Here is a 16,178-nt window from a genome sequence, read left to right as displayed (position 1 = left end):
ATGAAATCTTGGCTCCACTGAAGTCAATGCAAGTTTGCAATTGCTGCTTAATAATAAGACCGTACAGCTGAATGAGGGGGGTGGTTCTTTGGGGTTTTTTAGTTAATTTTTCCCTAAACCAAACTAGCCATCAAGGTGTTACCAGTTCTGGGAAACAATGAAATCTCTTGTTCTGCTCTCTGGGATTTCCTGTTATTGCATGAATGAAAAACAAAGAAAATGGGCTCTGTATCTTGGAACCTTCAGAAAGGGAACTGAGGCCAAAGTGTCTACTCCTTTCAGGAGATTTTGGTGTGGTTATGAGTCTTGGAGATTGGTTTGAGTTCCCATTCTATTTAAGAGACAGCAATTATAAAATTAAGCCACTCGAGGTCATGTCAGTGTTGCTAGGCACTAGACAGCCATGCTTCTTGGTGCTGGGCCATTGTGCAGAGTCTGCCTTGGGAGATATCCCAAGGATACCCGCTGAGTATGAAAGGAGCACTCAGCCAAGAAAAGCAGGAAAAAGTGTTCTTCTGAAGTGGGGGAAGGGATGCTGTTTGTTTTCTGTTTTTAATCCGTAGAAGTCCAAGAAAGGGAACAAAAAAATTAAAGAGTGGGAGGACTGAACTGGAGGGGAGGGGAGTAAAAGTATCTTTTTACATCAAGAATGGCCAGAGCAGACCACTGTTTAAACCTTGGAACTTCATTATTGTTGGTCCAGCTGGCAGTCCGTTAGAAGAGTCCTCCTGACTCCTGGGTATCCAGACAAGTTTGGAGAAATGCAGGTTTTCCCATTTCCACTCTTGCAGGAGTAACAACTTCCTTGCCAGAAGCACTGACTAGGGGAAAGCTACATATCTGCAACTAGAGTAAGGACAGAGAGAACTGGGTTGCTGCTTCAGGACCCCAGAGGGGACTTCTAGTACACAGCCAAGAAGAGTCTGTCAATGTTGGCGCTGAAGGCAGTTAACTGACTGCATTGTGTCTGTGTTGACAAAGATTCCCTCAAAGTACCATATTAGTCAAAACCTCTGCTGTAATATACAAGTTAGATTCCCAAAGGTTAACTGCTCTCTGCCAGAAGAAATTGGTTTCTGTCTCATCATTTCCTGCAGAGCTTTCAGAAGCAGGACATAAGCGTGTCACCAAAGCCACAGGAAGGGGATGGTTCGTCTTGCCTGGCAGCCCCTGAAAACCCACATCCTCCCTGATACTTTTTTGCCTAACTGTTTGAAAACATGTCACTGAAAGGTGCTTGCAGGCAATAGACATTTCTCTTTACTGCTTCAGTAAAAATGTCCATCCTGGCAAAATGCGGTGAGACTAACTGCGATGCTGCCTGAAGTGAAGAGTATCAGCCATGGGCTTTTTCCAGTGGCCAGACCAAGGGAAGCAGAGATTACAGTTCTCAAGGTGAAGTGAAGGCTTTGCCTCTTCCCTGCCATAGCTGATCAAGGCTAAAGCATGCCTTGGTATTGCAGCGAGACCAGGGAGTCCTTCTCTCTATTACCTGTGTTCTTTTCAATGCCTTCTAGTAACCAAAAAGACAGGCAAGGGATCCATCAAATGGCACATGCAGAACAAAAGAGAATCATGGGGCAGGAAAAGGCACTTTTCTGGAGGAAAACTGAAGATTGTGGGAGAAAAACTGAGCTCCATTTTGTTAATTGTGTTGAATTCAGCAAGGTAAACCATAAGCCTATAACTTTTAAAAATAATATTCTCTGTTGCAATATATAACAGCCTTTATGAACTGTTATTTCTCTCTTACCACTTTGCCTTTCAAGGCATTTTGAGTTTTTAAGTCTTCTGTCCAAGTGAGGGCATATCTGCATGCACCACCTAACTTCTCTAACTATGTATATATACATATTTTTTAAGAATTGTATATAGAGGGAAAATAACCAAAATAATAGAAACAGATAACCCTGGAACCTTAACACAATATTTTTGGTTTCCTTGAAAATTATTTGCAGATTTGCTGAAGAAAAACTTGAGTTCACAAAGACTACAGATTCCTACAAGAGGTAATAGGAAAAAGATTCTAACTTGATGCATTTCCCATTTTCTTAGACTTCCAACCAGCTTTTTCCAAAGCTAAACAGTAACACCTAAACACTGGCATACACATGCAGATTTCATTTAGAATGTTCAAAGGTCAGTTCTGAGCAACTATGTGCTTTGGAAATCCATTTAGGGGCACAGATACTGTTATTAGACAGTAAACAAATGAAGATGGACATTTATGCCTCTAGCTGAACATTCCACAAACTTATAGAGAAGTCCACACCTAAATAATTTTAATATTAAGTATCGTGATATTCTGGGATTCCATACATTTTATAACTTCTTAGATACATTTAGTTAATTCTCGTTATTAATAAAAGGCATCTTTAACCAGCTATATCATCTCCTAACTACTTCTTAGATCTTCTGGCTTAGGCACTGTTATACACATTGTATGCTATTATTTGCATTTATTTTTCTGGATAACTTTTATTGCACAAGGAACCTGTGTTGCTGTTCTGTAGAAGTATATACAACACACTGTGTTCCCCTACAGACTAATGAATTCCTGGGTCTTTCCCCTGAGAACTGATTTATACCACACGTTCTCCAATCTGTGTTATGTCTGGCCTGTCTCATTCTCCTTGTCTATCTGCTTCCAGTGTCCAATCTTCAGATTTTTGACCCCTCCTAGCTCTTTTTGTTTTGGAGTCTCCATGTTCTCATTTAGAGACTGAGCCCTGGCTGTTTTTAATCCAGATAGTCCCAGTTCCCCAACCTCACCCCAGCTGTCAGCACAGACATAGGCAGCCACTCTGCATCGCAATGTAGCAGAGTGGGCATGAATGACATAGAACTGCTTGGCTCAGGAACCAAGGATTGCTTCTTGGAGGAGATGACATAATCCATGAAGGTGTAGCCTTTTCACATCCACTTGGTTCCCAGACGCCCCAGAGTATCCTTGTTTCCTGTTCTCACCTTAATGTGATTAGTGGCAACTATTTCCTTGCCCAGTGAGTCCTACTACTGTACAAAATGGGTGTCAGGTACACAGTAGTACAGGAAAAAAACCCAATCTGTCACCAAGCCCAGGAAGAGTAAGGTTTTGCTAAAAGAGATAACTTATCTTTACAAGTCAGGGAGAGAGATGTCCCCACAAGCTCACAGACTGTGCTGTCATACAGGCTCAGCTTACTAATTCTGTAGTTACTTAAATATTTAGTCAAGTGCCGCTGTATTGCAGACTAATATTTCCATTTCTAGGTTATCTGTGTAGCCACATTCTTCACAGGTGGCAGTGAGGCAAGAAAGTAATTGTAATTTAGCATTTGGAAAGTTGGCATACACTTTTATGTCAGCTTCCCTTTTTAGCTAAATGCTGTTTCAAAAATCTTCCATGTTAGACGTGGATGAAAATAACTTAGAGATTGGCAGAGCTTTTCAGACAGGAGTCAACAGAAACAAAAATCCTACTCTACCTCTGCACAGTACAAGCAATATTTAAATATTCCAGGCATTTTCACAACGGTTTGAGTTGGAGGAAATCTGGACTGAACATAGGCCATAATCTTTCTAATGGCATTTTAAATTTGTTGAGTACATTGGCAGTTAGCCAGTTGTCTGACAATATTACAGGAAAGGGGTTGGGTCAGAATGACCTAGACACATGCAGGAAAACCATTACCTGCTCAAGGCATTCTGCTTGGGATAATAATTTTGAAACCTACAAAAAGGAATGGATCATGTCATAGCAGTGAACTTAGGAGGGAACACCTGGGCTAATGAGTGCTACAAATGTGCAGAAGTGTTGATACTCCCCTCATTGCTGCTACAGAGAAAGAGCCCTAACAGGCTGAATGCTGTTTAAGTGGAAAAGCTTGACAGCGTATGTTTGGGAACATAATTGCCTTCTGGCTCAGGATAACACTGTCAGGCAGTACCACCTCAGGGTACCAATGCAGGCTTTTGGGCTCAGTGGGAAATGCTGTGGTTCCAAAGTGCAGTATCACTTTCAGACTGGGAAAGAGCAGCTGTGAGATATATAACCAAGCACAGTTACTACCAGACTGTGCTGAACAGAAGAGAAGGCTCTAAGGCTATGCTGTGGCCTGAAAACTGCAGTTTGGTACAGTTCCATCCCAGCTATTTGGGGGACAAAAGCACTCTGATCAGCCATCCGATCCATTTACTTTTCTCTCTGATGTCTGTGACAGTAAATGTTTGAGAGAAGTCCCAAGAAATCCAGAACAAAACACTGAATGTGTCATGGTAAGCAATAGTACTTTTCTCCTCCTCTTGATTCCGAGGCTGTGAGCTAAACCATGATGTTTGCTTTCCTTTGCCATCCACTTCTAACACATAAACAAAGCAACCACTCTTGTGTTGTAATGTGTCTGAGGTAGCTGTAATCACCATGCTGACTGACAGTAATTGGTATTTGCTTTGGTCAGCTTTAAAGTAATTCTAATTAAAACTGATCTTCCTACTCATATATTGAGAGAAACACAGTATCTGGAGGCCAGATCATGTTGTCACGCATCCGGGGGAAAACTTTAATAAATCCTCAGGCACCAATGTCTGCCTCCCTCAGAGCTGGCAATAGTAGCCTCCATGCTCCAAAAGAACACTTTGTCATATTCTGTAGGCTCTTGTCCTCTCAATGTGCATCAACAATTCTGCTAGTAGGACAAGGAAAGCTTATTATGCTAGGTAGCAAACCAGCACATATTGTCGATTGGGCATTCATGTGATAGCCAAAGATACTTACTATTTTTTCTGAAGTTTCCTTTCTCCAGTACTTCACTGGAGCGCTTTCTTGAACAGGCATAACATCCCCAGAGACCTATAGAATAGGGAATAGAAAATCCTGAAATAGGAGGAAGAACTAGGGAATACAGTGTGCAATTCCTCAGGTGTGGGCTTTAGTCAGGACACTGGAATCCATACAGAATGCCTAATAAACTCTTTAATTATGGCACAGTTTAATGTTATCTTAAAGTACCTCCAGCAGCCTGTTGCCACCCATTTTAAGTTAGTTCATTACGGAATCATCAGAAAGTGCTCACCCTTCTGAAGCATTAGCACACTGCCTGCTGTGCTCGTTCAGCTGGGTGTTGTCCATTCAGTCGCTCACTAGCTACTGATATTTGATAAAATGAGGTTGGAGTCAGAGGCTTCAGAACAACAGAATGTCTTTGTCTTGTAACCTGTGTCTGCTCAACAAAAACTTCTGTAAAGACTTCAAGGTGATTTGAAATCAAGCAGAATAGTTTTCAGAGGATGCCTTGCAGTTTCATAAGATATGTTTTCACTTACAAAAACTTGAAATAGGTGCCAGGAAAACTAAAATAAAGAACTTCAAAACCAGATTAAATAGATACCAGCGAATTTTCCAGGACCGTTCCATCCTTCATTTTCTAACTTGTTAATAAAAATGCTTCTGCAAGGAGGAGGTCAGTACCAAGAAGAAAGTTATAGTGTTTGTGTCTTGTTCAGCTTTAATTAATACTATGTTATTTCATCAGTGTTTTTTATAAACCACTGATAAAACTAAAGATGTACTTGCTTCAACATCCTCCTTAAGATGTTGCCAAACTCACGTTAAGTATGTACAAAGATTTTATAACTGAAGATACATATGCATCAATTTTTGTGTTATCATTTGACAGCATTGTCATAAGATGCTATTTTTAGTGCCACTATTGTCTGCTTTAATTATTTTATTTTTTGTTATTCTGGCAAGCATGAAACTTGTCTGAAAATATTCAGGTTCTGATGTGAGAACCACAAAAATTGTAGGTTCCAAATGACTACAAGAACTACAAGATGTCTTGATTAACCCAGATTTACCAGCATGAATGTTAGCTTTTTCATTGTTCTCTAATATAGGACCGTACAAAGAAAATATACTTATTATGTTGGTGTAAGACATTTTGACAGTTTGGTAGACATTGCATTCCGACTTTCTTTTCTGTCTTGTATGGCATTGCTGTCTTCCATACCATTTAGTAGTTGCATAATTGTTCCCTTTCAAGCATACAAACAATGAGGTCAACTTGAGTCATGTCAAATAACTCAGGCAAATACCTCATATGAAACCATTTAAGATAACAAGTCATGTGATCACATATATTACCTCTCGCCTGGATTTTCTGGATCATACTAGAAGTGTGTTAGAATACACAAAAGCAACAGAGCTTACCAGCTGACTGTTTTGCCTATGATAAGCAAATGATGAGCAGTTTATTGCAAAGTATTTAACACAGACAAGCTAGAATTGAAAGTTATCTTCCTCTAAATCATTATGCTGCTTCTTTAAACTGACCTTTTCAAGGCAAACCCTGTGTTTTCCTGCAGAAAAAAATATGACAGGGATGAAGGTTTAATTTTATTTTAGTGGTTTTAATAACATTCAGCTATGTTACATTTTAAAGCTGCCTAATTATCAGATGTAACATCTGGGATACAGTATCTATCAGACTGTGTTTTATCCAAACTGGGCACAGATACAAGAAAGTGTTATTTGTATTTATTAACTGGAACATACAGAGAAAGGTCAACACTTTCCCTATTCATCCTTCATCAGCAGAGAGGCTGGTGAGAAAGCAGGGTAAAAGTAAAACTCCTTAATCAACAGAAACTTGTGACTTCAAAAATATGCAAGACACATGAAAGCAAAGAATAAGCTTCTTACCCATGCATTTTCTTCTTTTATTGAATATCGTTCAGTTCAATTGTACTCATAGAGCACATCACAGACCTCTGCTGTTCTTAACTGAAGTCGAAAGAAGTGGTTTCTCTCTTGCTACGGTGGTTGACAAGAAGACAAGCATTAAAATACTGTTCCTAAACAAGCAGCATTTAAGAGAAAGCAGAACATGGTTAAAATAGTTCCCATTAATATGTTTTATTCCACTCTGCAGCACCCTTGAAGTAGTTAAACTGGTCAGTTGCTTCTATAACCCTCCCAACTATTTGTGCTAGTAGTTACAATTACTGTTAATTATTAGATTTTGTGAGTCTGTTTTGTTATCTACACTGCAAGGCCTTATAGAGAAGAGTTAACTCTCTTCTAACCTTACGGTCCTAGGGAGTTTCAAGCTGCTGCTAGAGGGTGTGTGGACACATAGGTTGAACGATCCTGTTGGTGTCTCTTACTGTGTAGACGTGTGTTTCTATACCTATATGCTCTCATTAGCCAGTTTTCCAGTCATCTGCGACAGCACTGGTACCATTCACATTCCCAATATAGCACAACAGAATGGCTTTTCTTGCATGGAGGGGATTCTCAACACAGAAGCTTTATTCATAATAACATTAAAAATGTCTGATGGGGTTAGAGCAGTAGTTTGTCTAGGCCAACATGCTGCCCCCACTGTCTCCTGCAGTGAAAGGAGATACTGTTTAGGGACATCATGAACCTGGCCACTTTCTGTGGTCTGTTCTCCTCATACACTCCCAGCATCATTGGATTAAGGATTTTAAAGAGCACACCTCTGCCTATTCCCTATAGTATCTGTTTTGATACTGTTATCTGAGATATCTTATCTTTTTTTTTTTTGGGGGGGGACTTGCTGATGCCGTCTACCTCCATAGCCTCTCAGGACAAGAAATTCCAGGAATTCACTAACTGCTGTGTAAAAAAAGTATTTTCTTTAATCAGTTTTAAACCATTTCCCTGCTAGTTTCAGTGAGTGCCCCCCCTGCCCCAGTTGTAATATTGCAGGATTTGATGAATGACACTTCTGCATTCACCTTATCCACCACCTTAAAGATTTTGTAAACTAAACCACTCCTCAGCCTTCACCTCTCCAAATGGAAGAGTTCCAGCCTTTTTAGTGTCTCCTCAGAAAGCAGCCACTCCACCCCCTTGACCGTTTTCATTGCTCTTCTCTCTGCCCTCTCTAGATCCACTGTCCTTCTTGTGATGTAGAGATTGGAACTGTGTGCTGAACTCAAGGTGGAGGTGCACCAAGGTTTCATATAGTGCCAGACTGACCCCTCTGTCATGTTCCCAGTAACCTCCCTGATGATGTCCAACATACTGACTTCTGGCTGCTGCTGGACACTGAGCTGGAAGATGACTTTTCCCCCCCTCAGCATCTCTGATTTGGCCTACAACACCTATTGTCTTTCTAAAGGTACTGGGCTTTTCCAATCCCTTTCTCCATTATAGATCTTTTTTTTTTCCTCCAGTCACATTTATTTTGAATACATGAGAGTTGCCAGAGTTAAAATCTGGACTAATTCAGTGACTGGTGGCTTCAAACTGCTGCGTTTTTAACCAGAAAGCAGAACAGAATCCTAACTGGAAACCAAAACTGGATGTGGAACAGAATTCGAAATACCATTTTGAAGCCCTTTTCAAACATACATATATATAAAAGTTACTATATCAAAATAGTAATTTGACTGAGATCTGGCATCCCCTAGGAGATATTTGTGCAGTACAAGGACTGTTTAGACTAGTTTTTGCACAAGCCTTTGTTTCAAGACTGTAGCAAGGGTGCCCTGGCTGCTCTGTGTTGCTCTTCAGATTCTCACTGGGCTTGTACACGCAGGGGCTTGCCTCCAGTGATCTCCAGTAAACAGCCTTTAATGGAAGAGGGCTGGCAATAGCTTTGATTCCTGTTCTTCTGTATCTGTCAGTTGTGTGGTTATTACTAATGACGTGCCCTGTAGGTGACAGTAGGCCTAAGTTTCTCGAGCCTTTTCCCATCAGTCCTACAGTGTGCCTTACTGGGTTAGGTGTGTTTACACATACGTGTTTCTGTGCTTCCATGATCTATGTTTGTGCATTCGTCTATTGGGTAGTGCTGGTTCAGCCTGTTCATTAGTCCTGTCTCCCACTCCTCTGCCTGAACAGCCCGTAGTTAACCGCAGTGCTTCACCTTATTTGCAGCCTTACCTGGGGCCTTACAGATTTAGGCAGAGGGAAGCTGCTTTTCTGGCCTGGGAACTTGACTGATGCCTGTCCTGAGGCAAGAAAGCAAAGATGTAGGCTGAAGTAACTTCCTGGCTGAAGGTCCATGCTCCAAGTGTGCCCCATTCATACAACATTTCCATTCTCATACTTGTAACCATTCATAATAGAGTATGTAATAGGTAAGCTGGGCAGGCTAAATGAACCAAGTAGTGAATCACTGTATATGCAGTATAGAGCAAATTTAACCAGCACTGATTCCAAACCAGAGGTAAATAAAAAATGTACCATCTCAACTACTTGTTTTAAACCCATTATGAATAAAGCGATGAATGTTGTGTGTAGGCATCATATAGTATATAATTTATAGAGTATGTAATAGGTAAGCTGGGCAGGCTAAATGAACCAAGTAGTGAATCACTGTATATGCAGTATAGAGCAAATTTAACCAGCACTGATTCCAAACCAGAGGTAAATAAAAAATGTACCATCTCAACTACTTGTTTTAAACCCATTATGAATAAAGCGATGAATGTTGTGTGTAGGCATCATATAGTATATAATTTTTTGAAGAAACTCTACAGTCATAGAGATGAAAAGAAATATTTTGATGGAAGGCTCATTTTTATGCCTGTTTCTCTACAGTCATAGAGATGAAAAGAAATATTTTGATGGAAGGCTCATTTTTCAATGCCTGTTTGAGTTACTCAGCAGGATTAAAAATAAATTGTAAAAAATCTTCACATAAGCCAAGAGATCTTTACAATCTTTTACAAGTCATCTCCATTGTATTTAGCTTCCTTAGGTAGAATTTGAAGAAGCCTTTCATACCAGATATGCTACTTCCTTCTTGTGTAAATGTTGTTGAATTATGTGTTATAATAAAAACATTTTACAGCAGGTTATTTATTAAAAGAAGAATACTTGTATTATACTAAGTGTATATAACTAATGTAATTATATCAGAGTAAATAGGACTGTGATTTCAATCCAGTATAAAAATGTCACTGCAGAAAATATTCCCTTCTCTTTGTAACGGTTAGAGGAACAACTTCAGTTCTGTGATCGTAGAAGCTGACAGCTCACACCTAACTACTACTGAGGTGGTGCATTGTTTATGCCTTATTTATATAGATGGGAGAAACAGGTCGGTCTGATTCATCACACTGTTCTGATTCCTGCCTTTTAAAAAGCTCTCTGTCTAGAAATGAAGAGCATGTGTACATCTCTCCAATCATGAGTTCTCCTGAAAAGGCAGTACTGGTCTTTCTAACTTCAGCCTTCTTTACTCATCAGTAAATAGTAATTCCTGTAACACACAGGAGCCAGTGTTCTTCTTTGATCCCTTCATGTCACACCCTGAAAACATTATTTTCTCAAAAAATGCTGCGATGTTCACCGTTCTCTTGGTAGCCCACAGTGGCAAAAGTGGTATCGGGATAGAAGAAGTATCCAGGCATCCGTTGGGCAAAGTGTAACCCCTGAGCTTGCTTAGAACAACAGAAAGAACAGAGTAGTTTCCTTTCTCCACCTCTTCAGAATACATAAAGGTATTGTGCTGTTCCTGCTTTTTCTGAGTAAAGCCCAGGAGGAATGAAAAATTTGCGTCTCTGCCTTACTCAGCATATTGAGTAACCAGCCCAGGCCAGATATAAAATTCTTTTAAACGCAGGCTTCCCTGCTGGCAGCAGCACTGTGCCACTTCGACATCCAGCAATAATTTTAAATGAGAGTGATTTATTTTCTTTAGAAGGCAGCAGATGGCAGCAAAGTTGTACAGATGCGCCAGACTAGTAGAAGAAAAATATCTTGGTACACACATTCTAACAACATTCCATGGAAAAAACGTATCATTTGTTTCTGTCTGTCTTGCACTGTGGTTAAGACAATAAATCAGGTTTAATGGCCCTCGTGCACTTGTAATGTGAGGGGTTTTCTTCCCCCATTACCAGGAGTTAATGAAATCAGATTGGCGCGAGATGATGTGAATTATCACTCAGTAAATCATCTTTGTCTCTGCAGGAATCACTTCTCTGTGAAATCTTTTTATATCCTTCATTAAACAGATACTGCTTGCCTTGTGCAAATATTATCACAAAGTGCTAGGCTGACTGTGTGTGCATCCTGACTGATACAGGAGCTTTGACTGCTAATCTCTGCTGTGAGCTATGTACACCACTCACTCTCTCATTTGAGTTAGTTGTCTGGATACATCCCTTTCCAAGGCTTCAAAATAGGTGACAAGATTTTTTTTTAAAAATAGAGAGAAGAGAGAGAGGAGGAAGGAAATGCTACTATATAAAGTCATAGTGTTTAAAACACTCCAAAATCCTACTGCATTAAATAAAAAATAAAGTCTGGGTTTTGGACAACAACATTGGAAGTTTCCAGGATTCAGTCGCTACTCATGAACACATTTAGCACCGCACTTGACACATGTATGTTTGTTGAAGCTGTCATTGCCAGCAGCACCACATCCACTTAAGAGGAACAGCAATGATCATACATTGCTGAACTCATTTCAGATTGAACTGAGAGTCTGGGTTTGAGTTACCTCTTTTTGATAGAGTTCCTGTCCCTTACTTCTACCTTTGAGTAGTTTCTTCAGTCTTCAAAACCAGAACTTGTGAATAAATGAAGTATAAAGCAAAACTTACAATACAATCTTTCAGTATAAAAATAGACATGTTTTTGAAAGAAAGCTGGGGCTTAGATTTTTTTCCTGCTGAAGTCAGTAGAAGTTTTGTTTCAATTAGATGGGATCAGTCTCAGGCCTGGGATTTGGTGTTGAGATTCCTATCTGGCTCACCAGTTCATCACCACCAGAATGTCTGATGTCTGTAGGCAGTAAGGAGACTAATTATATATGCCAGTTGCATATTTTTCATGTTGTTTATCAATAAAGGGCCAGACTATGAATTTGTTCCTTATGCAGAATGAGATGCAGAGCTGCACAGCCCCAGGGAAAAAAAGACTTAGAAAAAGTGGCTTAGAAATCCATCACTTTTTCCTTGTCTCTAAAGAGAACAAATTTACTTTACAAGGTGCAGCTGTCTTCTTCCAGCGTACAGACTCAGATCTGCTCCTGAGTCCTTATATACAGGCAGAGAAGTGTAGTGGCCTCGGAGAGTTTACTGCTTTCTAGCAGAGAGCCACAATGGAGTCAGGTCATGTAAGGGGAAATGAGGAACCCACACACCCTTTTGTCCTCTCCTGTAACAGCAGTGGGATGAATTACATGGTGGCCTTTTAGTCATTGACTGTTTCGGTTTCATGGTAACTCCTGTGACAGTAACCACCTGTTAAAAGGACAATAATCATGTTTGTTTGATGAACTGCTTAGTTTGCTCCTGAACTAACAGATAAGATCCGTTATGTTTGTTCTCGTGTTTCTGCCAATACTACTGGACATCAGAGATTAAGACCCGGACATTTGTTTGTTTATTTTTACACCATGTTAGCAAAGTATGAAGAAAATATAAACCATTTTATAATTGCTGGAAAAGTTGCATGTAATTTGCAAACTGACAGATCTGGGAAGTGACAGTTGACTGAAAGTATTGGAGGAATATTTATTTTGCAAACCTATTCTGAGAGTCAGACTTCATTACAAAATATTTGCCTTCAGCCAGGTTGGACTGATCTTTCCTGACTTTGGAAAAAACCAGGCTTTTGTAAGTGGATGGGAGACTCAAGGAGGTCTAGTTAAATGTTTGGTAAAAGTTATCACAGAGTCAAGCAAAGTTAAAAGATTTCATTTGGCCTCCTCATTGCTGTTGCTGTTGCTGTGAATTTTGCAAGCAAAACACTCCAGTCTTATCAAATTATTAACATTGATTCTAGTCTTAATGGAACCATTTGTTTTTCATTTGGAGACATTATAGTTATCAAGCATTTTGACTAGTGTATATAGCATGTAGTAAAAAGGCTTTTGCATAGCAAAGTTCTTTACCTCATGAACAAATTATGCTCCTTCTCCTCATGGAGGGTACATGGCCCTGCTCCAAAGAATTAAGTATTCAAAAATTAAAACAATTTCAAAGCTGACACAAATTATTTGGTGAAAAAACCCTATTCTTTAAAAAAAATTTGGATAATAAAAGCAAACCCTTGTGAACACAATAAACAAATTTTAGTTAGGCATAATTGTATTTAATTATTGGTTGTACTCAGTCATGCTGGAATTTTTTCTCCTGATGCCTGTGTGCTCTACACTACTTAAGTATGATGTGAGATAATATAAAACGGTGTATTGACGGCACAAGGAAAATATTTGGATGGCTGTCTGGTGTTGCCATTATTGGCTTTAATTATGACGTGCTGTCCTTTGGGTACTAAATGAGCCAGAAAAGGCTTCATATGTGCCAAAGTATTCATTAGTATTCCCCTTTCTGTCATTGTACTTGCAGAAAAAGTTTATATCTGGCACCTGACTGCAGTTCTTATTAGTACGGACCAAGATGCTTTGCAGATTTTGATAATCATCTGAAAGTACACCATTGTCTATAGTTTTTGGACACAGTAGAAGTTGTTCCTAGGTAACAGTGGCAGAACTCTTTGACCACTTTCTGATGTAACTGGAGAACATTTTTTGCAGTCCTCTATGTGACGTGGCTGCTTAAAGTAAGTTTTGTGGTACCAGCTGTTGAAAGAAAGATAATTACTTGTTTCCTTCTTCCAGGTTAGGGGACCTGCACTAGGACTTTATGGGAAAGTGCTTGTATATCAGCATTTTAGGCCCCTTGCCACCATTCCATATAGCACTAATAAGAGAGCCACAAAAATCTTTCCGAGATAAAAATAGCCTTTGGAATCTATTTTGATAATAAAAAATTGTCTATAGTGAAGTACTTTTTCTTTGCCATAGGGTGTCTCTAGGGTAGGTACAAAACAAAATAATAACTCATAAAGAATATTCCATGAACTCTTCTGACACTTCACTGTGGAGGCTCTGCTGAGAATGGTGACCACTCCTTTGGCATCTGCTCTTGAACAGACTGGTGGACAAGGATGAATTCCAGCTCCAACACATATTTACTGTTGCAAAACTTAATTTTAATTTAGCATCTTGTTTGACCTGAACTTATAATCATGTTTTAAGCAGCCTTTGAAATGCTGGCCTGTGGGACACCAGACTGTTCTTAGAAACAAATACTTTAACTAAGGTGTGTTGTGTAAACAGATGCTCCTGATTTTGGAGGCATTTGATGACATCTTCCACTTCTCATCTGTCACATTAGAGCATAAGGTGGCCTTGACCTAAGCACACAGCTCTTCTTGAACTTCTAGGACTTTAAGAGGATGCTTGCTTTCACGGGCTGATACTGTTTCACAGTCTTGTTCTCCCTGAAACCTCAGGGCTTTCAAAATCCTCACACTCCTCAGAGTTTTTAATCTAGTTCATGTATGGATTTCAACTACTGTTTAGAGGTTAGCGCCCAACATTTTGCTTTGTGGGATGTTCATAGTGAAAAGGTGCTTAGCCAAAGTTCTTCAGTAATGTTGCCTGCTTGGGCAGGAGGAAGAGGTTTCACCTGGACAGCTCTCATCTGGGGCAGGTGTAGAAATGGATGAGGAGGGAGAATGCTGTCTCTATATATTTTAGCCCTTACAGACCAGTTCCCCAAAACCTGGAACTCAGTTTGGGATATGGGGTTAGCTGTGCAATGGGAAAGAGTCCCTGCCTGCTCTGTCATTCTCCTCCAGCCTATCTAGCCTAGCCTAACTAGGTTAGCTAAAATACACGGTCACAGTATTTCCAGGGTTTACTTTTCAGCTCCATACATTCAAAGAACATGCTGTCTTCCAGGCACAGGGCTACTCACTACTTTCTGGCGTGTCTAGTTCAGCAGTGTTGGTCTTTATGCTTTAAAAGACATGGTTTCAAAGATTTGGCGGGGGTAGGGGGTGGAAGGAATTTAAAAAAAAAATCTTTCTTTTCTTTAGTTGCTGTTTATTGCAACTATGGAGTTTTGCTTCTCCCTACAAGCACGGCAGGTGGTGCTCTTGATCCTTCCAAACAGAAATTGCACTTGCTAAGCTCCAGTAAGGTCAGAATTATGCCATCCAGCACCACCTTGCTGGTTTTAGCCCTGTCAGGTTAGTCCAAGGATCTTTCAGCTTTGAGTGAAGCGTTTTCTGTCAGTGAAAGGGAAAGGGGGAAAGAAAAGGTATTTTAAGTGGGGACTGGGTTTTGGCAGTAAATGAAGAAAAGATCAATACACACAAAAGTAGCTAGTTGGCAAGTACATCCTTAACCACGCTACAGCCCAGTCCAGCCTTAAGTCCCAAGTTTAGATGACAAAGATGCCAGCTGTGTAACCCATAAGTAAAACATTGTACTATTAAATTGTGTGGTTCTGTTGAAGTAATTTTGGTTGTGCTATGTACTTTAAGTAGGATCATACTTTCACCTACACATTGTAATTTCCTACCGCAAGCACCCCAAAACTTATAAGCAGCAACTATTCTAATTTCAAGATCTTTCATGATTTGAGAATAGCCACTTGCCTGTTTCTCAGCTGGCAGCTATAATCTGCGCTGAAGATGATGCATTTGCTGTCACCCCTTACATCTTACAAAATCTGTATCAGAAGGGCCAACAGCAGTGGAGAGAGAAATTCTCTTCCAGCTGTTAACAAACAGATGGTAATTAAAACTGGCAAGTGTCAATATACATGCATTTTTTTAAAAAAGAACATTTCAAGTGGAAAACCCACCTCTCAAGATGCCAAAATTCTTAGTTGAAAATGTTTAGGAAAGTAACTAAAAATAGGCAATTCTGAGCAGAACTTCAAAACTTTGGGGAGAAAAATCATTATGAATATATGCCAGGTATCTAGTCAACTGGATTCCTACCCAAGCTTTTTTGCAGCAGTATTCCTGGAGAGGTGTCATTGCCAGTTCTTTTGAATTTTTCTTGTAAATATATGTTCCTTAGGCATTTAGTATTAGGTAAAAAAATATGCCCACTTCATTTATTCTAACAGCATTTAGTGCTGCTGTTCCCCAATCCTCTCCTGTATATGTTAACTATGTTCAGAGATACTGTAAAATAGGGGAAATTGTATGTTTTACCCAAGATGTTATTCAAATACACTTGTTTAGTTTTTAGGTTTGTTTTCTTGGTGTGCAAAGGGGAGACACCAATAGATGGTGCTGGTGGTGCATTAATAAGGTTCAGCTTCACATTTGTTTTCTGGTCTGTGGTTGAATTTGTTTTTTAAAAAAAAAAAAGAGAACAAAAAAAAAAAAAAAAAAAAAAAAA

Source organism: Aptenodytes forsteri, unplaced genomic scaffold, assembly GCF_000699145.1.
Source record: "Aptenodytes forsteri isolate BGI_AS27 unplaced genomic scaffold, ASM69914v1 Scaffold8, whole genome shotgun sequence".
In the NCBI taxonomy this organism is placed as follows: Eukaryota; Metazoa; Chordata; class Aves; order Sphenisciformes; family Spheniscidae; genus Aptenodytes; species Aptenodytes forsteri.
The sequence above is the reverse complement of the archived record's forward strand: the minus strand, read 5'-3'. Positions refer to the sequence as shown.